The 23467-nt window shown below is 35.8% G+C and overlaps 1 protein-coding gene across 1 annotated transcript in view; it reads right to left on the minus strand.

The window, feature by feature from the left end:
- LOC141389141 (uncharacterized) overlaps positions 1-22542 on the minus strand; it is a 269444-nt gene extending 246902 nt beyond the window's left edge. The window contains exon 1 of the mRNA XM_073960206.1: positions 21276-22542. The gene's annotated coding sequence lies outside the window, so the exon portion shown is untranslated. The remainder of the gene's footprint in view (positions 1-21275) is intronic.
- Between the last annotated feature and the right edge of the window lie 925 nt (positions 22543-23467).

The following is a 23467-nucleotide window of genomic DNA, read 5'->3' on the forward strand; positions in this document are numbered from 1 at the left end:
AGACTGAATTTCCCGACTGTAGGGCCACAGATATTCTCCTTTCCAATTTTGGCATTAAAATCGCCTAGAATGATTTTAATGTCATGGGCAGGGCAACGGTCATATGTTCTTTCTAATGCGCTCGTAAAATATATCTTTGGTCTGTTCGTCCTTTTCTTTAGTGGGAGCATAAGCGCAAATAAAGCTGATGTTGAAGAATTTAGCTTTTATTCGTTATTGCAGCAAGTCTTTCATTCACTGGGGTAAAGCTGGATACCAGATGTTTTAGCCTCCGACTAACTACAAATCCGCAACCAAACTCATTCTTTACGTCATGGCAGCTATAATATACATTGCGTCACCTTTAGGTGTTGTTGTGGTGCCTTTCCCAATCCATCGTATTTCCTGTATGGCAGTAATATCGGCATTGTACTTTTCAAGACATTTAGAAGATATTTATTCTATCTTCCGCATGTGGACTATTTTTAGAATGTTTTCTATCCATAGAAGACTTTTTCTATAGATGACCCTGTCTATAGAAGACCCTTTTGCATACTACGATGTTCCATCTATAGAAGACATTTGAAGCGGCTTCTGAAATAGAAAACCGCCAGTGTAGAAGAGTTCTTCTGCTTGCAGATCGTCATTGAAGGTCTTCGGTCTATAGAAGACCATTAACAAAGTCTTCTGCCTACAGAAGGCCTATAGAAAGTTTATTGTCTGTAGAACACCTTTAAAAAGTCTTTTGTCTATAGAAGACATTAAAAAGGTTTTTGTTTAAAAAATGTTTTGTGTTTATAAAACGCCTTCAGACTGTCTTTCGTCAATAGAAAACTTTTACAAAATCTTTTGCCTATAGACAATGTTTAAAAAAGTCTTCTTTCTATTTTGAATCCATTAAATGACCTTCTTTCTATAGAACGACTAAATAAGTCCATAAGAAGGTAATCCGTCCATAGATGACGAATAGAAGGTATTATTTCTAGAAAACAACTTTTGAAGGTCTTCCTTCTATAGAACATTTTTAGAAGTCCTTCTTTCTATTGAAGATTTTAAGAAGGTCTACCTTCAGAATGTCTTTAGAAGCTCCTCTGTCAGAACACCTCTAGAAGGTCCTCTGTCTGCGATCAAAGTTATGCAGGATATGCACAACTCTTGCCGCACAACCTCGCACTAAAACTCATATAACAACGTGAATATTTTCCTTTTTTTGTGTGTTTGATAATCCTATATAATGTTACATACATACAAGGGCTACTATATATAATTCTTGTCTAATAATGAAAATGCTAATATTTGTCATCAAAAATGCTTTTATTGTTTTTAGAATTAGATGCGCGCTACATGACGTAACAAAACAGAAAAAGACGACTTTCAAAAGACGGAGTCGACTACTAGTCGTAGTCTATTATTACTCGTAGACGACCATTAGTCGTAGTCAGCACGATCCCACTAACGAACGACGTCGATTATATTCGATTATAAATGGTTTCGGTTGTTAATGGAAACTGGGAAGTCGACTTTTAGATAACCTTTATAAAATCGTTAACCCGAAAATCAAATTTTAAGTTTTAGACGAAAACCGAATAAACGAAAAATCGATTATTGCATTTCACTGCGTATCCCTAACCGAAACCGATCTTAAAGTGCAGTACACATTGTCAGTTTTGAAGGACGATCATTCCCAATTATCGATAACTGTCCAACCGTCCAACAAACACAAAATATTTTGTGGTTGCATGATAAATGGCGAAAATCAAGCAACCTATTATTTGAGCAAAGCTGTCATTCTAAACGGACAATGTGTACCCTAGACTGGTTTTAACTCAAAGAGATGTCGGATTTTTTATGCGACACCCCCTTAAAGTGTTTAAAGTGCCAAGGTTTGAGTACAATCGGAATATGCTAACAAGTGCCAATTGGGCCTCAAAGTTGCAAAAAAATCCGACATCGGTTTTTTTAAACCACTCTAGTGTACCCAAATGCACATAGAGAGGTCAAATGTTGACCCAAAACAACTGAATTACGCCTATTCACTAGGAAAACGAAAGTGGGAGCATTCGTGGAACCAGTTTTCCTAGAGAAGACAATAAACATTTTGCGACCTTGTAGTAATTCTGCATAGGAAACTTAAGTGGACATACCATATTCAGGAAAAGGCCAATAAAGCCAACTGATGTTCTTCAACCTTTAGAAGGGTAGTAGGTTTAAATTCTAGGAACATATTACTTTGTTGTAAGGTCATCGCAGCTATAAGGCATAAGTCGAAGAGCGAGTGGATCGAAAGGGACCATCTAACATATGACCAAATCATAAGAAAGTCATCACACTACCCTAGCTAAGTGCTACTTATTTGGTGTTATCTTCACAGTGCTCTCGCTCACTTCATGTAGCAACTTGTGGATACGAGGGCTGCACGAAAACTGTCTGGCCTATGCAACACCCCGTGCTGCCAGGAGTCATTTGAATTTTTTTTTTTTTTTTTTTGGAAAGTTTGACAATTTTAATCCTAAACGTACTCAGGACAGTTTGCTAACAGTGACTCGAAAAAATCACTTTCAAAAAAATGGAATTTACTCGTAAACATTTTCGTCCGATAATTTGTTTACAACTTTCGACGTGGATAATCACGGAGAGAGTGCATCAATCAAATTAAATCTTTGTATGCCGACAAAGGCCCATCCTATTGCACTATGAAAAACTGGTTTAATGAATTCAATCGTGGCCGACACTCGCAAAGACACGAAGGTTGTAAGGGTCGTCCAAACACTGCGTTGCGCCAGAAAAAAAGTTAAGCCATGCGTGAACGGATAGTGTTATATATCGTAGGATAGAGGCATCCTTAGGCATTTCTTCCACCAACTATCATTTGATATTGCATGAACAACTGGCCCCAAAAATGGATTTTTCTCGTTAGATCCAGAAAAATTGGACAATCGCACAAAAAGAGGCCCTTGTGGACTGGTGCAAAGAAATAGTGAATAAGTGTGTACTTCAAACGACGTTTATAACCTCGTCACAAACGACGAATCTTCGATATATGCTTTGGAGCCCGAAAACGGGAAATCGACCGTTTAGGTCTTCGAAAGCAAGCCAAATCCAACGAAAGTTGTCCATGTATGTAGCAGGTCGAATCAAATGGTCGACTGTTTCTTCAGCAAAAGTGTCCGTGTGGCTACTATGCGGCTTGAGAAATATAGAGCGGTTAATTCTGAGTAGTACACTGTAGTTTGCTTGCCTGAAGTCTTCTGAGAAATTCGAAAAACGGTCAAGAGAAGACGAATCATTCTGCATCATGACATTGATAGTTCACACACATCCATTCGAACCAGCGCCTGTTTAACCGGACAAAACGTGGAATTAATGAGTCATCCGCCGTACAGCCCTGACTGGAGATCAAATGATTTCATTTGGTTCCAGCATATTAAGCAAAAAAGGCGTGGTCAACTATTTTCGTCGCCAAAAGATGCTGTTGAAGCGTTTAAAAAGTGTATAAATCATTCTGGAGACTATTAAAGAAAGCAATAAATCTATTTTTGATGGTAAATATTCGCGTTTTCATTGTTAGGCCAGATAGTTATCATGCGGACCTCGGGATTTTTACCGTAGCTCAGACAAAATAGGAATAGGGGAAATAGCAAAAACTCCCACATAGCTGAATTTTGGTGGAGAGATAGGATTTACCATTAGAAGTAATATTCTAAAACTCCCCATCGATACCATGTGGGCAACAATCACGTCATAACTAAAAATATGAAGTTATGACGAAGTTGAGCTCCTTACATGCTCATCTACCGAAACAAATTAATTTATTGAAAAAAATCGTTCATTCGTTTTGTGGTTTAAAATCCTCAAATCCCTCAAACATTATTCTAATATCCATGACAACAAATCCCGTCCTGGCTTAATGAAACTAAACAGCAGAACAGTGAGCAAGAGAGTTTGAGAAAACAATAACAACAACGAACATTTTAAGAATTATTTAGGAAAAACAAAAAATCCAACGACAATTTAAATGTAAATTGGCCTTATAAACTCAACATGCCGGCTAAGAAGAAGAGAAAAAGAAAAACGCGGAATTAAATATTAATCAAAACAAAATATACAAAGATATTAAGTCCTTGCTTCACGCCCATTTGCTTAATTTCGTTTATTCTAAGGATTTACACAAAACTACAACAACAAAATTGACACAGTTCGTAAAGAGATGAAAAGTGAAAAATTAACAAATAAAACCAAAGAAATAGAGAAAAAAATAATCAAAAAAACACAACAAAAAATCTTAAAAGTATCAGCTGTCCTTATTTTACTACTATGACAGGATATGATGATGATGGTGGCTTGGTGGTGGTTGTTGTTTTACAAAGTAAGTAAAAAAGCGGAAAAAATTTTACCTAATTAACATAATCCTCCTTTAGAGCTACTGTTCATTCTTCGTGGGTTGTTTTGTGGAATGTTGTTTGAGTTTTGTGTGTGTTTTTTTCTCTACTTTGTTGGAAGAAACTAAACTGATGATGTTTATATAATGATGCAAACTTACTTTTGTCTATGTTTCTTTGCTAAAAAGTGTTTGAAAAATTTGGGGACAATTTTTGCCATTGGTCGTTGGCCCTCTCGTAAATAGTATGCAAAAAAATCTTGTCAAGATTAATTGTTCCTTATTTTATCTCTCTGTATCCTCGTTGTTCACATACCATGACAACAAAGTTCAGTTTTCGCCACTGCATATAGTTATCAGGACACAAAAGAGCGTAAGGCAGGAGAGAGTGGCAGCAAAGGACCACAGAAATCATTTGTGCTATTTGTCATCAAGTTTGCCGACGTGCTGGTGTGGACGCGTATACCGCAGATATCCATCCATTTTCTGGCTTCCACTTACATACCCATATCATATCTGGGTTTTTTTAGTTTTTAAATTTCTCTTGAACATGCTAACCACAACTTTGTAGAATATCTTTAGGCTCTTGGTTTTTTGAGTCTCTGTGTTTTTCAACTTGTTTTTTGTAGGTGCTGGGACAATGTTTTTCTTGGTTTCATTTCAACTTGTTCTACGCACTTACCCAAATATTGCTCTACCTTCTCTTCTTTCTTCATTGTGATAGTCTTCTTTTTTTTGACAAATTAAAACTTTTTTCGCTTACTTCTGTTTTTAAAAAAGTTCTGTTCTTGTTTTTTTTTTGCTCCCATCATTTGTAACTTTTCTTTGCAAAGATATTTTTAGCTGTTGTTGTTTGATTTAGCTTTAAATTTCAAAGTTTCACTTACTTTTTAAACGTTTTGCTGCAAAAGTTGAAACATTTTCTTTTAAAATTTATATTTTGTTGGTTATTTATAGCCTATCATTTAGGCATTTTATTTATAGCATATTTTTAGGCAGCTTGTTAGCTTGTTAGGACAGGAGAGTATAACTTTGAGAAGTTGAAGAGGGAGAAATATAAGTTTGGGTAAGGAGACAGTTCAGCATGCGGAGCCATTTGTACCCCACATGTTGATATCTATAACAGATTTGTTCCTCGCTTACATAACATAAACTTGCGTGTATATGACGTCTTAAAAAAGAGGTATGTTGTTGTTATTTTAGTGGAATGTTGATGATTGTCTATTTTTTTAGCTCAATCTCCAGGTCCGCCTTATCCAACAGCCCTCAAAAAATCCCACGATGACCAACTTAAAGAGCATAATGAAAAAGTCCGACTGACATTGGTCTGTATTGGTTGCACATCGTAATATGTCTCCCAAATGTACGTAAAAGGCCAACACCTTCGGTTACCTCTCTCACAAAAGTACACGTTACTTTTTATACCTCTCCATCATACTCTATATTATGGTATAATTAAATTTTTCATTCCGTTTGTAACACATCGGAATATTCGTTGGAGACTCTATAAAGTATATATTCTTGATCTGCATACAATTCGATATAGCCATGTCCGACTGTCCGTCCGTCTGTGTGGTGAAATCAAGACACAGCTTGCAATATTAACAAGTAAAAAAGTATCAGTCGACTTTGCCGACAGGGATATACATACCCTTAGCCTGTGTGGATTGCAATAATTTTTTCCCAAAAAAAAAAAACGTATGTATTTAAGGGGGTTTTCAAAATTTTGGGCGTATGAACCGACAAAGGTATGTATGGATAGGATTAAACCTCAAAAATTTGCGATAGATACAGCTTTTTTTATCACACTAGCCTACGAAAAACATAATATCGCTGTAATCAGGGCCACTAGGAAAACCTTCGGTAAGAATGTCCAAAGGATCATCGAACAGACCCTTAACCACACAAAAATGTTGAACATTTATGTGGGTGGTACCACAAGGATTGGACAGATAGGGCCCAAATTTGAACATAAACTAAGTTTCGACAATATTTAGAGATCCAAAGTTTGGACCAAATCGGTTGCTAAGTCTATGAGAAATCGCGCGTACCATTTTAGCGAATATTTTCGGCTTTTGCGGGGGAGGTACCGCTCGAATTTCATCTAATATTCGAAGAAATATTACAATATCCAAAGTGTGGACGAACGCAGTATTCGGTTCGGGCTCTCCAGCAACTACATATAGTGCCATGGGGTATTTTTTACAACTTTCGGGCTGTTTTCTGAAGAAGTATGGACTTGCCCCTGAACAAACTTTTACTGTCGTAATTGAGAAAGCGAATGCAAGTTGCTTCAACAAAAACTAAAGTGATTCGAGAGCAGGTCTTAAAGTGAATTTATCCAAAAATGTTTGTGGGAGGTACCCGAAGGAGTGGACAAATATAGTCCATATTCTCACCTTATCTATAGCTGGTAGATATATTAGGATGTGTAAAGTATGGACCAAATCGGTCACTCCCATCAAGAGTTATCGTGCGCACAATTTTTCCGAACATTTTTAAACTTTTGTGGGGTAGGTACCTGAAGGAGTGGACCGATATGGCTTATATTCGAACTTATACTAAGTTTGCACAAAATAGTACGAAGGCCACATTTTGGACCGAATCGGCAGATCCGTTCGCACGGTGTCATAGGCGTGTTTTGTACCTTTCAGGTTATTTTCTCAGAAAGTATGGACTTGCCCCTGATGAAATTTATACCGTCGTATGGGGGGCAGTGAAAACAAGTTGCTACAACAAAAATTAAAGCGATTCGACAGCAGGTCCGAAACTGAACTTATCCGAAATTTTGTGTGGGAGGTACCCGAAGGAGTGGACCGATTGAGGCAGACGGACGGACCTGGCTAATTCAACTCCAAATTGTCTGAAACACATTTCTTCAAAAGATACTTGGGGTCTAAAACCATTATTTCGATGAGGTGCATTTTGCCCGTATGAAAGTGTATATACCCTCGTTAGCATAAATGCTGAGGGTATAAAAATAGAACTTTATAATTTAGTTTCTATTACTGCCAGGATGTTTGGTATTGAATATGGGTTCAAATTTTGATAAGGCTCCCATAGCACAGTACCTCCAGATTTTCGGTCGTTTTAAGGTTTTGGTCTCAATATCTCCCCGAAATGCTTTGAATTTGGCTTTTACGCTTCCACCTGAAAATTGTCGGTATAGATCCACGTTTTCATATAGCCCTCATAGAAGGGTACCTCCGAATTTTCGGTATCTTAAAAGTTGTATCTTCAATATCCCACCGAAGAGGCTAAAATTTGACACTTAGTCTTCGCTGGGGGGTATACAACTTACCACTAGAAATTTGTCGATAGCATTTTCTGTATTTTGAAGGTTGTAGCCTCAATAGCCAACCGAAATGGCTAAAATTTGGCAGTTAGTCTTCACTGGGGTTATAAAACTTTCCACCAGATATTTGTCGGTATATGTCCACATTTTCATATAGCCATCATAGAATGCGAACTCCTGATTATCGGTATTTTTCAGGTTGTGGGGTCAACATTCAACCCAAATGGCTGAAATGTGGCATTTAGTCTTCGTTCGGGGTATACAACTTTCCAACTGAAATTTGTCGGTATAGGTCCATATCTTCATATATGGCCCTATAGAGTGTTGTGATCTCAATATCCCACCCAAATGGCTGGAATTTGGCAGTTAGTCTTCACTGGGGGTATAACACTTACCACCAGAAATTTGTTGGTATAGGTCAACGTCTTTATATAGCCCCAATAGAAAAATAACTCCCGATTTTCGGTATTTTGAAGGTTGTGGCCTTAATATCCCACCAAAATGGTTGTAATTTGGCAGTTAGCCTTCACTGGGGGTATAAAGCTTTCCACCTGAATTTTGTCGGTATAAGTCCACTTTTTCGAAGGGTACCTCCCGATTTTGAGTATTTTGAAGGTTGTGACCTCAATAACACACCAAAATGAATGAAATTTAGCAGTTAGTCTTCGTTGGGAGTATAAAACGTTCCACCTGGAATTTTTTGGCATAGGTCCACGTTCAATAAACGAAACGTTTTTAATAAAGCAGTGGAAGCTAATTGTGCATATACATAAACCCATCAATACTGTTCGTGGTGCTATAAACGCCGTTCTCACTTATTTTTTATTCTTCCAATCAGAGGCTGAGGGTATATTTCTGTCAGCAAAGCTGACTGATAATTTTATTTGCTTTCTTGAGAAACATTATGCATCTCCACCATCCTTTTCCACCATTCCCTAGCTACTGTGAAAATAGGGTTTTATTAAATTTTCGAAAACTTCCCCTTTAAAGGATTCTGACAATTTCTATACGTATGTTTGTATATTGCCTACAAATACATACACACGCACCCAAAATCAGCTGCTTCAAAACTTTACGCCTTTACCTCCCATTGTTGCTATTTCTGTCTAAAGAAATTGTCATTTGAAGCGGAAACTTTCTGAGAATATTTTACAACGCTATATTTTCTTGCCATTTATTTGTTTTTTTTTCTGGGTTTTTGTATTGACGTCGTTCTCGTAACACACCTCTTTGCAAACTCGTAGTTCATACGTATGTATGTATGTATGTGTATTTGTGCGTATAGGGTGTTGGTATGCTCTGAACAGCATTCTGTCAACATTCCTCTTTTTGTAATATGGCCTACAAAACAAGCGGCAAAAATATTGTACGAAAAAAAGCGAAACAGAACGACAGAAACAGGCAACTCAAACTAAAAGTCTGTGTAGCAGCCAGGCTGTCTGGCTTGGCTCATTAAAGGAGTAAAAAACGAGAGTTTTTCATATTGGCTGCTAAACCCGGCCACGCACAAAATCCATACATAACTCTTAACGAGTTCGAAGGATATTCGTGTAATACTTGTTGTTGTTGTTATTGTTGCCAAAGTATGTTGATATTGCCGTCGTTTTAAATGCTTAAATTTAATCTAGATATCATCGATATGGTATGGTTGGTGTGCTCTCTTTCTTTCTATGTTAATGCTATATTCTCGGGCAATTAGCAGATACTTTTGAGACATACAAAAAACATAAATAAATGCCGGAACATGAATAGGAGTTCAAAAACAGTTCAAATACTTGGCTACTTGGCCATAATGATTTATTTTTATCAATAAACAACCATCTTTTTAATGACATAAAAATAGAAATGCCATGCTACTGGTGGGTTAGGGTTGGTATTTATACTATCTAAAAGAATCAAAAAGTTGAGCAAGAATGGTTGTTGGGAGTTTGTTAGAGCATTATGTTTTGTACCCTCAACCTTTAGGCTAAGGATAGTATAAATATGCTGTATGGGAAGAATGATTTTAAATCCCACAACTATTAAAGCCCAAACCATTTCAGCCAATTTAAAGCGACTTTGCCATGTCCGTCATTTATCTGGCTGGTGCGCTATATAACTCTTGCAAGGAAGCTGGACCTCTGAAAGTTCTAATTACAACAGAAAGCTGCAACAACGTCTACTCAAAGTAAGTAATTGTCTCGAGCAAACACTTTTTTCCCATGTAGCATATCAAGACAATCCCAAAGTATTGTCCTACTTGAAGTCCGAAAATTCTAGCAAAGAGTAAAACGCTTTCCGAATCTCTTACCATGGATCAGATGAATCTATAGTAACAGATTCGGAAAGCGTTCTGAAACCTGAGTGCGGTCAGAAAATTGTCTCTAAACTTTACACATTATAAAAATTCACTACAGTTTAGATCAAGTACGGAGATGGACTAAATTGGTCCATTCCTTCAGGTACTTCCCACAAAAAAGTAACACATTTTTTCGATTTAATGTAGTTTATTGACATTTCTAGGGTTGTTTTGATATGTTAGCAACACATACTCCTTGTGGTCACATTGTTTTTTTTTTCGTGGAATTCTTCATACTTCCTGATATAATGATCCGAAAGTTGTACAAAACCCCTACGACCACCGATTGAAACTTTGAACATGGTAATATTTGTTCCAAATTTAGATCAAGTTCAAAGGCGGGACGTATCAGTTAACTCTATCATGTATCATGGCTTAACTGCATTTTGACGTTTTTCCAGCAGGTAGTCCTTGTGGTCGTGATGACAACAGTATATATTTATAACCTCCACCACAGTATGGAGGGTACATTATCTTTGTTTTTTCGTTTATAAGGCATTGAAATAATAATTTGCGATAACGATTTATGCATGTCTGCCTATCGTTACATCCGCCTGTGGTAGTCACTCAAGAGATAGGACCCTGAAATTTGTTTGTAGGCAGGTCAGTTCGAAGTTGGAATAGATGCATTTCGGATTCTAAGAGGTTAAAAAACTTCTCCACCAAAAATTGTGGCAAAATGTTTTGAAATAAGCCTCCATATCGACGTCTCCAAATAATAGTATGCTAAGTCGACTTAGCATGTTTTCAAGTTCTTTACATTTTTATATTTAACGTCCTTTAACTTAAATTCTGTCAAATTTTGGTAATGATCGGACAATCCGAACAGAAGTTATAAACAAATATTTACTTAGCATAGTACTGAAGGTCAAAGAAATTTCCAAACTTTTAGAGCTTGTCCTGCAAAACTCGCTTTTCAGAATTAGCAAACTATTATTTGGAGGTGTCAAACGTCCTTTAACTTAAATTCTGTCTAATTTTGGTAATGATCGGTCAAGCCGAACAGAAGTTATAAACAAATATTGACTTAGCATAGTACTGAAGTTAAAAAAAATTTCCAAACTTTGAGAGCTTCTCCTGCAAAACTCACTTTTTAGACTTAGCATACTATTATTTGGAGGTGTCGATATAATGGTACAACCCGATTTCATGTATTTTTACATTTTAGCTACATTTTAATTTTTTCTGATCGATGACGTAAAATTGGGGATATTCGGGGTATAAATATGTTTGGAATAATCCGTTTCATTTGGAGTCTATTTAAACCTCACCATGTTCGTCCATTCGTCTGTCTAGCTGTCTGCAGCCCTCGATAACTGTCGAACGGATCAGCCGATTTGGTTCCCGTAATATTTATCCCAAACATAGTTAAAGTTTGAAGATGGTCCATATCGGTTCACTCATTCGGGTACCTCCCCCAGAAAAGTTCAAATAGTTCAAAACAATTTGCAGTTTGGAAACTCTTGTCGAATCGTCATAAAATTTTTTGCAGCAAGCGCATTTTTTCGGTGGCATGTTCATATATTTTGATATGTTGTTCCAAACGCTCTAAATAACCCTGCCGACACCAATTGAAGTTACTGATGAGCGCAAAAACGTACGAATTGAGTATCCGATTTGGTCGATTTATGAACAGTCATCGTAAAATTTCATCCAAACTCACATCAAGATCCAAAATGGTCAATATTAGAACATCATTGGGTACCTCCGTCACAAATGCTGAGCATTTTTGCTTATGTGCAGTTTAAGGGCTGTTCTGGGACCATTGTACATTTTTCACAGCAAGTAATCCTTGTGGTCCTGTTTACATCGATATAAAGTTTTTGTAGGCAAATCCATGGTTTTAGACAATTTGGGGTCAATGTAGTCCTGTCCGGCGGTATGTAGGGCTGAATGTAGCTCACGATAACCTTTGAACGTAGTGCTCGATTGGGTGCAAATTTGTACATCCTTTCATTTTGTGTGTGCTTCCCACAAATTTTTATAAATGTTCGCTAATATAGTGAACACCATAAATCGGGAACGGAGCAAAGGATTTGGTCATCGCGGCCTCTATCATATATATATATATATATATATATATATATATATATATATATATAATATATAATATATGATATAAAATATAAAAGTAGTCTTCCCAAATAAAAAACGCCATAACGTAGTATATAATATATAATTGTTCCACAAACATCCCATACAGGACAAGGGAGACTTCTCTCGTATCAATGAGTGCAGCCAAATTCAGATTAGCTGAGATAATGACCCAAATTCTATAAAAATTCTTACGAACTGAGTATCCGAAACTATACCCATCGTTAAATTTTTTCCACGTGTACATCAAAAAGGGCAACACCTTTGGGAACATCCCGTACAAAAGTTGAAAATTTTATTTGAAGTGAATTTTACGAGCATCGTTTTGAATTTTTACCCATATGATTCTGATTACAACGGTATACATATGTGTATTTTTATGGACAAGTCCATACTTCCTGACACATCGACCCAAAGGCGCACAAATATTCTCCGCTGACCAATTAAAATGGCTATCTGGAACCAAAACTATCCAAAGGAACGACTCCCAAAATTATAAATATTTGCTATGAGTAGAAATTTTAATATCATGTAGTTATTGTTATCATGACTACAACATATTTTTCAAGGGGGGGAGATAATACTTCGTTAGATTTTTCCCCCGAAATGACCAAATATTTATGAGCAGATCTTCATACTTCCCTCACACTACAGCTTTTGGTAGCACCTACTACAATGCTTAATGTTGGTCGCTGTAAAATGACTTGATTAAGTCTATCAGTAAATAAAATTCTTGAAATGTACCCAGAAATTTTCGAAAACTTATTTTGGCACCTACGAAAATTTTATTTATGTTAAAAAACGAGGATCTCTTTGTTCATAGCATATTTAGGTTTATAGCTCCTTTATTGTTTTTGTTTTTGTTTATTTTTTTTTTTTTTGTACATGATGAGTGTTTGTATTTGTCGGTAAAGCCGACTGATATTTTTCACTTGTTTGTCATACGTTTGTTCCTTTGTAAGCAGTTCTACGATTACCTTACATCTGAACTAGATTAGTGATAGTGTTCTATCAAAATAGACTGTGCAGTTACGAATTTTTCTGAAGAAATATTCTTACAACTGTAAAACAAAGATAGCCAAACTCGCCATAATACCATTTCCGAGGCTTATATGGTTCAAAATCTCAATTTCAATAAAATGTTGACTTAGGACCTTTTCTTCTGTTTCTCTAAAAACGGAATGAATGAATAAACTTTGTAAAGATTTTTTTAAACTATTCAGCCTATGTGTATTGAATCTTATGTGGAATGAATGATATTTTATTAGGGTGAAACGTAAACATATTTAAATCAGGATGTAAACAATAAATACAGACAACTTAAATTTTCTAACCATTTATACTCCTTTACAGCAAAGATTCGAATAATGTTTTCAAATATTGCAAAAATTGCATGTTGTTTTCTGTTCACATCGAATCAGCTTATTGCATAGCAATTGCCATGATTGCAAAGTTTGTTACATGTAAATTGTTTACGTACATTTTCGTAGAAAAGTTTCCTTAAACTTTTTGATATCCAACTTTAATTGAAAATGTTTTTAAAATATCATTGATGTCATTTGCCATGGCCACATTGTTGTTCTTGTTTTACATGTGACATATTTACTACTACAAGTTTTATCCATACATACGTATGAACATTATTTCAATTGAATGTTGAACTAATCTCATATATGTAGATATGTATGTAGTTTATCCAATATAATCTTTTTTGGTTTTTAATAAAACATTTGTAAATCGGTGATATTGATATTTAAACAATTTACTAAAAATATTGTGAGAATAAAATTTATATGTATATCAATGATAGGTATTAATGTCAAATTTTAGTATTGAAACAAGTTGGCATGAGAAATTCAAGATGTGCGGCAGTCAGGATAAGGTCTGAAATATTTCTTTATTCCTTCTAATATAAAAGAAGTAAGCAAAGACTATAGTCCGGACGGGGCCCTACACTGCTACCGCTATGAGGGAGATACTAAAATGTTATTCACCAACCAGACCCATCACCAAATTCTGTAGGCTTCTTCCTTTTCCACCACAACTGCCCAGTCGATCTATTCAAAATTTAGACTTCCAGCGTGATTACATAGTATAGATGTACACACATAGCCAGGTCAACTAAGCTCGTGGAGACATGTATTTTGATATACATACATAAATGTGAGTCTACGATCAATATTTCGATGTGTTACAACTAGAGCTGGCAAACTATCAATAGTACGACTATCGTTTTGATCACTGTCGTAAAGCTGTCGGACTCAGGAGCAAATATTTTTTAAATAACTCGCGATAGATAACCTAAATAACTACTTGTGGTAGCCGAAGCAACCTTTGTTAAAACGATAGTCGGACTATCGATAGTTTGCCACCTCTAATTACAGCCGTTTAAACCAAAACCGACTTATAATAATCTCCCCACATAGTGGTAAAATTAATAAAAATTAGTCTTGTATCTCATGGATTCTGAACATAATAAAATTAGAACACTGTAACAAAGTCGACTGAAAGTGTTAGTGCGAGAAATGTATGAAGGAGTTGCTCTAAATATTGGGTCATTTCGCGGTGCATATTTCAAGCAGTTTTGGTCATATTTTCGTCTTCTCCTTGCATACAAATATTTTTAAGTCATGATTACAATGACTACACGCTGTTACAATTTCCCCACGCCATAATCCCTTTTGGAGCTGAATATAATTTTGAGAGTTATTCCTTTCGATAGTTGTGCCACACAACCGTTTTCAGACCAATCATTAATATAAACTTCCCGTCAGTTTTCTCACTTTCCCCTTTATATAGCTGTAATCATAATCACATGGGCTACCTTAGGTGAAAAATTCAAAACAATAATAGAACAGCTCTAAAATTGCACTTTAACTAAGTTCTAAACTTTTGTTAGAGGGGTATCCGAGGGGGTTTTAGATGTAGGCTATATTGGAACATGATGTATGTTTGGGAAAATGCTACGATGTGCAAAGGTTGCGCCAATATCAATCACTCCATGCGATTACCGTACCCACCACCCATTGTATTTTATTACCGTAAGATTGCTTAGAACTTTCGGACCATAATATCTGAAACCATGGGCGTGCCAACGAAACCCATTAGAAACAGGATCTCAATCAACATCTTCGGTAAAATTTTCTAAACTGTCCTCGAACAGTCTTCAAACTGCATTTAAATGAACATTTTGAACTTTTGTGAGGTAGGTAACCGAAGGTATTGTTCTATACACGCAGGAAAAAAAAAATCAGCAAACATATAATGTGTTTGGATGCAAACAAAAATATATGTTTGGATCCAAAAATATTATATGTTTGCAACAGTCCCCAACATAACATATGTTTGGATCCAAACATATTTTATGTTATAACATATATTTTTATGTTAGAACATATATATGTTTGCTGAAAAATATGTTACAGAGGCCGTTTTTTTCCTCCGTGTATGGACCTTCTTAGAACGTTTGGAAGAAACTTTTACGATGTTTACATTTTCAGCCAAATCGTGTACTCAATTCGTGAGTAATCGTGCTCATCCGCTATTTTCGTTGATGCCGACATTTTATTATGAAACTTTTTGGGTAATTGGATGGGACTTGCCCTCGAACTAACATTGTACCGTTTTAATAAGGGTCATAAGGACAAGCACAGACAAAAATTGTCAAAACAACCTATATGATCCATCTACGCATTTAATCCAAGTTTGGACAAAATATTACGAGAACAAAATCGGTTCATCCGATCGAGAGTAATTGTGCACCCCTGCCAGCAAGAAAGGTAGATGGACTGACGGACAAAGCTAAATCGACTCGAAATTGTCTGAAACGATTTTGTCAAAACATACTTCAATGGTTGTATCAAAGTGTAGCCTAAAAACTGAAAGTTTTAAAAATGTTTGAAATATCATGCCTAAGACTTGAAAACTCTTCCAAAAATATTTTCAACAAACCACTTCAAGAGTGTGAAAATCTCAAAAAAAAAGTGCTTAAGAACACACGTCTAAGGATGCCATAGCCCCTTCAAAAAAATATTCGTAAAATCGGCACCATAAGCTGTGATAGTCTTTACAGAAAATATTTCTAAAAACAAGTAAAAAAGTGTCAGTCGACCTTGCCAACAGATATATACCCTCAGCCAATATGAAGCGAAACTTTCACCTCCGGGCAGATCAAATGTATTTAAGGTATCTTCAGAATTTTGTGGCCCTTTTTGGACATTTGAACTTGCCGACAAAAATGTGGATTAGGAATTAACTGTTCTAAGGCACAAATGTTGAACTTTTGTGTGTGAGGTACCCTTAGGGAGGACCGATATGGGCCATTTTAGAAGTTAAACTAAATTTTGACCAAATATTATGAGACCCAAAGTTTGGACCAAATTGGTGATATCGTCCTAGCATTTCAGTGACATTTTTTTAATATTGGGGAGAAGTACCGCAAGTTGTTGACCGGTATTGCCCTACGAGACTAATTTTGGATATAATATCACGAAGACCAAATGTTGGACCAAATCGGTTGAACAGTTCGAGAGTTATCGTGCTCTCCGACCGCCACATATGGTGACATAGGGGTTGTTAACACCTTTCGAGCTGTTTTCCCAAGAAATATGGACTTGCCTCTGAAAAAACTGTTACCGTCTTAATTGAGGTAGCGAATGCAAATCGCTTCAACAAAAATCAAAGTCATTCGAGAGCAGGTCTTAAAGTGAACTTATCCGAAATTTTGTGTGAGAGGTACCAGAAGGAGGGGACCGATTCAGTCCATATTGGAACCTTTTCTAAGTCTGGTAGAAATTCGACGATATGCAAAGCATGGGCCAAATCGGGTACTTCACTCAAGAGTTATCGTGCGCAAAAATATTCCGAACATTTTCGAACTTTTTTGGGGAGATACCGTAAGGAGTGGACAGAAATAACCCATCTTCGAACTTAAACTAAGTTTGGACAAAATATTACGAAAGCCAACTTATGGACCGAATCGGTTGATCCGTTCAAGAGTTATCTTGCGCTCCAGCCAGCCAGACAGACGGACGGACATGACTAAATGATGAGGGTATAAAAATTCACGCCAGAGGCTTCGATATTCCCTTTCAAAAATATTCTTAAAAATCCACGCCTACGACTTTGATGGTCCCATTCAAAAATAATCTTAAAAATCCACGCCTACGACTTTGATGGTCCCATTCAAAAATAATCTTAAAAATCCACGCCTACGACTTTGATGGTCCCATTCAAAAATAATCTTAAAAATCCACGCCTAAGACTTTGATGGTCCCATTCAAAAATAATCTTAAAAATCCACGCCTACGACTTTGATGGTCCCATTCAAAAATAATCTTAAAAATCCACGCCTACGACTTTGATGGTCCCATTCAAAAATAATCTTAAAAATCCACGCCTAAGACTTTGATGGTCCCATTCAAAAATAATCTTAAAAATCCACGCCTACGACTTTGATGGTCCCATTCAAAAATAATCTTAAAAATCCACGCCTACGACTTTGATGGTCCCATTCAAAAATAATCTTAAAAATCCACGCCTAAGACTTTGATGGTCCCATTCAAAAATAATCTTAAAAATCCACGCCTACGACTTTGATGGTCCCATTCAAAAATAATCTTAAAAATCCACGCCTACGACTTTGATGGTCCCATTCAAAAATAATCTTAAAAATCCACGCCTACGACTTTGATGGACCCATTCAAAAATAATCTTAAAAATCCACGCCTAAGACTTTGATGGTCCCATTCAAAAATAATCTTAAAAATCCACGCCTACGACTTTGATGGTCCCATTCAAAAATAATCTTAAAAATCCACGCCTACGACTTTGATGGTCCCATTCAAAAATAATCTTAAAAATCCACGCCTACGACTTTGATGGTCCCATTCAAAAATAATCTTAAAAATCCACGCCTAAGACTTTGATGGTCCCATTCAAAAATAATCTTAAAAATCCACGCCTACGACTTTGATGGTCCCATTCAAAAATAATCTTAAAAATCCACGCCTACGACTTTGATGGTCCCATTCAAAAATAATCTTAAAAATCCACGCCTACGACTTTGATGGACCCATTCAAAAATAATCTTAAAAATCCACGCCTATGACTTTGATGGTCCCATTCAAAAATAATCTTAAAAATCCACGCCTACGACTTTGATGGTCCCATTCAAAAATAATCTTAAAAATCCACGCCTACGACTTTGATGGTCCCATTCAAAAATAATCTTAAAAATCCACGCCTACGACTTTGATGGTCCCATTCAAAAATAATCTTAAAAATCCACGCCTACGACTTTGATGGTCCCATTCAAAAATAATCTTAAAAATCCACGCCTACGACTTTGATGGTCCCATTCAAAAATAATCTTAAAAATCCACGCCTACGACTTTGATGGTCCCATTCAAAAATAATCTTAAAAATCCACGCCTACGACTTTGATGGTCCCATTCAAAAATAATCTTAAAAATCCACGCTTAAGAGGTCATCATAATCCCTTCCAAAAATGTTCTTAAAAATTTACGCCTAAAGTTGATGGTCCCTTCCAAAAATATTTTTAAAAATCTACGTCAAAGGTTTTGACAGTCCCTTCCAAAATATTCTTAAACATCTGCGACAAAGGCTTTGACAGTCTTTTTTAAAGGTATTCTTAAACATCTACTCCAAAGGCTTTGATAGCCCCTTCCAAAAATATTATTAAAAATCCACGCCTAAGGCTTTGAGAGTCCAATCCAAAAATATTCCTAAAACTCCACGCAATTAAGCTTTAAAAGTCCCTTTCAAAGATATTCTTAAAAATCTAAGTCAAAAGCTTTGATAATCCCTTCCAAAAATATTCTTAAAAATCGACGCCCAAGGCTTTGAAGGTCCCTTTCAAAAACATTCTTAAAAATCGACGCCCAAGGCTTTGAAGGTCCCTTTCAAAAATATTCTTAAAAATCCACGCCTAAGGCTTTGATAGTCCCTTTCAAAAATATTCTTAAAAATTCACGCCTAAGGCTTGATAGTCCCTTTCAAAAATATTCTTAAAAATCCACGCCTAAGGCTTTGATAGTCCCTTCCAAAGACATTCTTAAAAATCTATGTCAAAGACTTTGATAAACCCTTCCAAAAATATTCTTAAAAGTCTACGTCAAAGGCTTTAATAATCCCTCTCAAAAATATTCTTAAAAATCTACGTCAAAGGCTTTGATAGTCGCTTCTAAAAATATTCTTAAAAATCCAGGCCTATGACGTTGATAGATCCTTGAAAAAATATTCTTAAAAATTCACCCCTAAGGCTTTAATAGCCCTTCCAAAAATATTCTTAAAAATCCACGCTGTTAAGCTTTAAAAATCCCTTTCAAAATTATTCTTATGAATCCACGCCTAAGGCTTTGATAGTCCAAAGATATTCCCAAAAATCTACGTCAAAGGCTTTAATAGTCCCTTTAAAAAATATGCTTAAAAATCTAGGCCAAAGGCTTTGATAGTCTATATATATATAATTGTTCCACAATCATCCCTGAAGGGACAAGGGAGACTTCTCTCATATCAATGAGCGCACCCCGATTCATATTAGCTCAATGATATGGGATCTACTGTTTATCGCCGAGTCCGAACGGCGTGTCTTAAGACACCACTTTGTAGAGAAATTTTACATGTCTAAAATACTCAGGAAATGTCGCCAACATCACTGAGGGTATTGTGCAACCGCTGAAAAATGTTTGATGTTGCCTGGCTGGGGAATCGAACACACGTGCAAGGCGGGCGTGCATACCATTGCACCATGATGGCACCCATTTTGATAATCGTTTCTAAAAATATTCTTAAAATCCAGGCCAATGACATTGATAGATCCTTGAAAAAATATTCTTAAATATTCAGGCCTAAGGCTTTAACAGTCGATTTCAAAAATCCAAGGTATTAAGATTTATAAGTCCCTTTCAAAATTTTTATGAATTCACTCCAAAGGCTTTGATAGTCCCTTCCAAAAATTTTCTTAAAAATCCACGCAATTAATCTTTAAAAATCCCTTTCAAAATTATTCTTATAAATCCACGCCTAAGGCTTTCATAGTCCTTTCCAAAGATATTCTTAAAAATCTACGTCAAAGACTTTATTAGTTCCTTCCAAAAATATTCTTAAAAATCTACGTCAAAGACTTTATTAGTTCCTTCCAAAAATATTCTTAAAAATCTACGCCAAAGGCTTTGACAGTCGCTTCTAAAAATATTCTTAAAAATCCGGGCCTATGACGCCGATAGACTCTTGAAAAAATATTCTTAAAAATTCACGCCTATGACTTTGATGGTCGCTTCCAAAATATTCTTAAAAATCCAACCAATTAAGCTTTAAAAGTCCCTTTTAAAATTCTTATGAATTCACACCTAAGGCTTTGATAATCCCTTCCAAAGATATTCTTAAAAATCTACGTCAAAGGCTTTGGTAGTAGTTTCCAAAAATTTTCTTAAAAATGCAGGCCTTTGACGTTGATATTCCCTTCCAAAAATATTCTCAAACATTCAAACCTAAGGCTTTGATAGTCTCTTTCAAAAATATTCTTAAAGATCCACGCCTACGGCTTTGACAGTCTCTTCCAAATATATTGTAAAACATCCACACCTAAGGTTTTGAAAGTCCTTTCCAAAAATATTCATAAAATTAAACGATTAAGGCTTTAATAGTCCCTTCAAATTTTTTTTAAATCCAGACCTAAGGCTAAGACCTTCCCTTCAAAAGTAATCTGAAAAAATACACATATAAGGCTTTGATAGTCCTTCAAAGAATATCATTAAAAATCCACGCATACGGATTATTCTAAAAAATTCACTCTATTGGCTGTTATAAAAATCCACTGAATAGGCTGGTATGTCCCTTTCAAATGTATTCTTTAAAACTCCACGCCTAAGGCTTTTATATTTCTTTCCAAAAATCCATGCCTATGGCTTCCAAACATATAATTAAAAATCCGTGATAAAAGGCTGTGACAGTCCCTTCGAAAAATATTGTCAAAAATCCAGGCCTTAGGCTGTAATAGTCCCTACCATAAATGCCATGAAAAGTTGTCGTTCAAGGCTGTGATGCTTCCTTCTAAAAATATTCTTTAAAATTACATCCTCTTCAAAATCCACACCCAAAGATGTGATAACCCTTCCAAAAATACCCATACAACTTTATATGATTGCTTCTTAAAATTCAATACTTACTCTTGTTTATGTCCTTTATAAGATGCATCCGATTTGTTTTTATATTTATATTAAATGGCTCACATGAATCAATTATTGTTGTTTATTATTATTTGTTGTAATATATTGATTTTTTACTCTTTGCAATTATTTTATATCAGTGCGTTTTATTGATGTTTATTTTAACGCGGAGATTTGTTTTTACTTCCTTCTCAATTCATTACCCTCTTGTTTGTTTTTTATTTTTTCGGTTTTTTTCTTTCTATTCTTCACAAATTTTCCTTGGGTTATTTAATAATTATCTTGTTTTGTAGTTATCTTCGGGATTTTCTTGTTGGTAATTAACACAAAAACTTTGGCACACAATCAAATTTTATGTTAAGACTTCGACAAACTTTTTTTCCTTTGGTCTGATGATAATTCCCAAAACAATTTTATTTTTCTTTACGTATTTGCGGCAGTTAAAGGCGAAATTCCTTAACGTAAATTTAATATTCCATTGCTAAGGATGCCACAACACCAACACTTGCACGCTCACACTTATCGCTTACACACACAAACACAGGGAGTTTGTAAATCCCCACAGTAATTCCTTTGGCAATGATGCTGCTGCGTTAGACAGGAGCCCAAAAGTATGCCATAAATTTAAGAAGAAAACATCAAATTAATGAATGCTGTGCAGGACATTCGCATTATTTGTCGATTATATAGCCGTGTTATTTACATACAAGTAAAATGAGAATAATTGTTAGTAATTTTTGTTTAATATTTTTTAGCACATAATTTTGAATACGGTTTTTTCTATTTAACTTCTCTTTCACACTTTTCTTAGGGAGTTTTGGTGTTTCGTGATTTTTTTATTTTCTTATTTAGTTTCTCACTTCACTATAGAGTCATAGTTGCTCCATGTAAATGGACACTTCGTTATTCCCTGTCCTGTGCGGGTAATAGGATGTGTTGCTTACAGCCGTTTAGCGCGTTCTCTCTTGCGGGCGTTTTGAAAAGTTCGTTCTTGACGGTAGTACGTTTAGCTGTAGACTAAATCTTCAGCTTCCATGGGCACCAGTTTAAATATATTCATTTTGTGTTATCCTTGTCAGGCCAACTTACAGAAACATTGTTGCATTCCTTGCTGTGCTGTTCCCAGTTACATTGCCATTTGGCGGGTGTTCATTTCTCCCGGCTATTGGGATTGCGTCGACGCAGTAGTAACGGATAAATCTCTCACTCTCTATTATCCACAAATTCATTTCATTCATTCATCCATGCTCTCTCCCACTCATAAAATATTTACTCCCCGTTATTGCCCTTGATTTTCCTTTTATGTACTCCGCTCATTCGCCACATTGAGCGTTGAATCCAATGGACCTTTTTTTTTCATTTGAATGACTGACTGAATGTTTGTCTGGCTGATTGGTGGCCAGATTTGTTGGGTAATCATAAACAATATTTCCATTGTTGTTATCCTGAAATATGATTTTGAGGCTTTTGTTTTATTTCGTTTGGTTATCGTCATTGTGCTTTTAGGTTGTTTACATTCGGTTTGTTTTCTCATGGCTCTCTGAGCTCTGTCTGCTTGTTATTTTTGTATTTCTATGCTCACTTGTTTTCCTCACCTGTTAGCATTCACTTTGCTGTTGTTGTGTGTTGTTGTGTTGTTGTGGTGGGTCGTCGGTATTTTTACCTTTTGTTTTTGTTGTTCTCTTCTATGTTTATCACAAACAAAGTCCTTGAATGGAATGCTTACAATCATTTTTTGTCGCAAAGTTTGGTAAGTTGCACCTCAAAGATTTTTGAAAAGCATCATATGATGATGCTTTTGTCGTTGTTGTTGTTTGCTTTAATAAAATTGCAAGGAAATCTTTTGACTCGATTGTTGTTGTTGTATTGAAATGAAAAGGAAATCAATTGCATGCATTTGGCTTACCTTTATAAAGTATTCTTTTAGAATTTTTAGGAAAAGTAAGGATAGTGGTGAGGATTACATTGTTGAAAGAGATAGATACCCCGCAAAAAACTCATGATCAGGTCAGATAATCAAAGTACATGCAGTATCTAAGGCTAAGATGGCCCCCATCATAAATATTCGTAATTCAAATCCACGCCAAAGACTTAGCGTGTCCCTTCCAAAAATATTCCTAAAAATCCACGTCTAAGGCTAATATGACCCCTTTCAAAAATATCACTGAAAATCCACGCCTAAGGCTAAGACA

Source organism: Musca autumnalis, unplaced genomic scaffold (assembly GCF_047663935.1).
Source record: "Musca autumnalis isolate F117 unplaced genomic scaffold, ASM4766393v1 scaffold_1, whole genome shotgun sequence".
NCBI classification, from domain to species: domain Eukaryota; kingdom Metazoa; phylum Arthropoda; class Insecta; order Diptera; family Muscidae; genus Musca; species Musca autumnalis.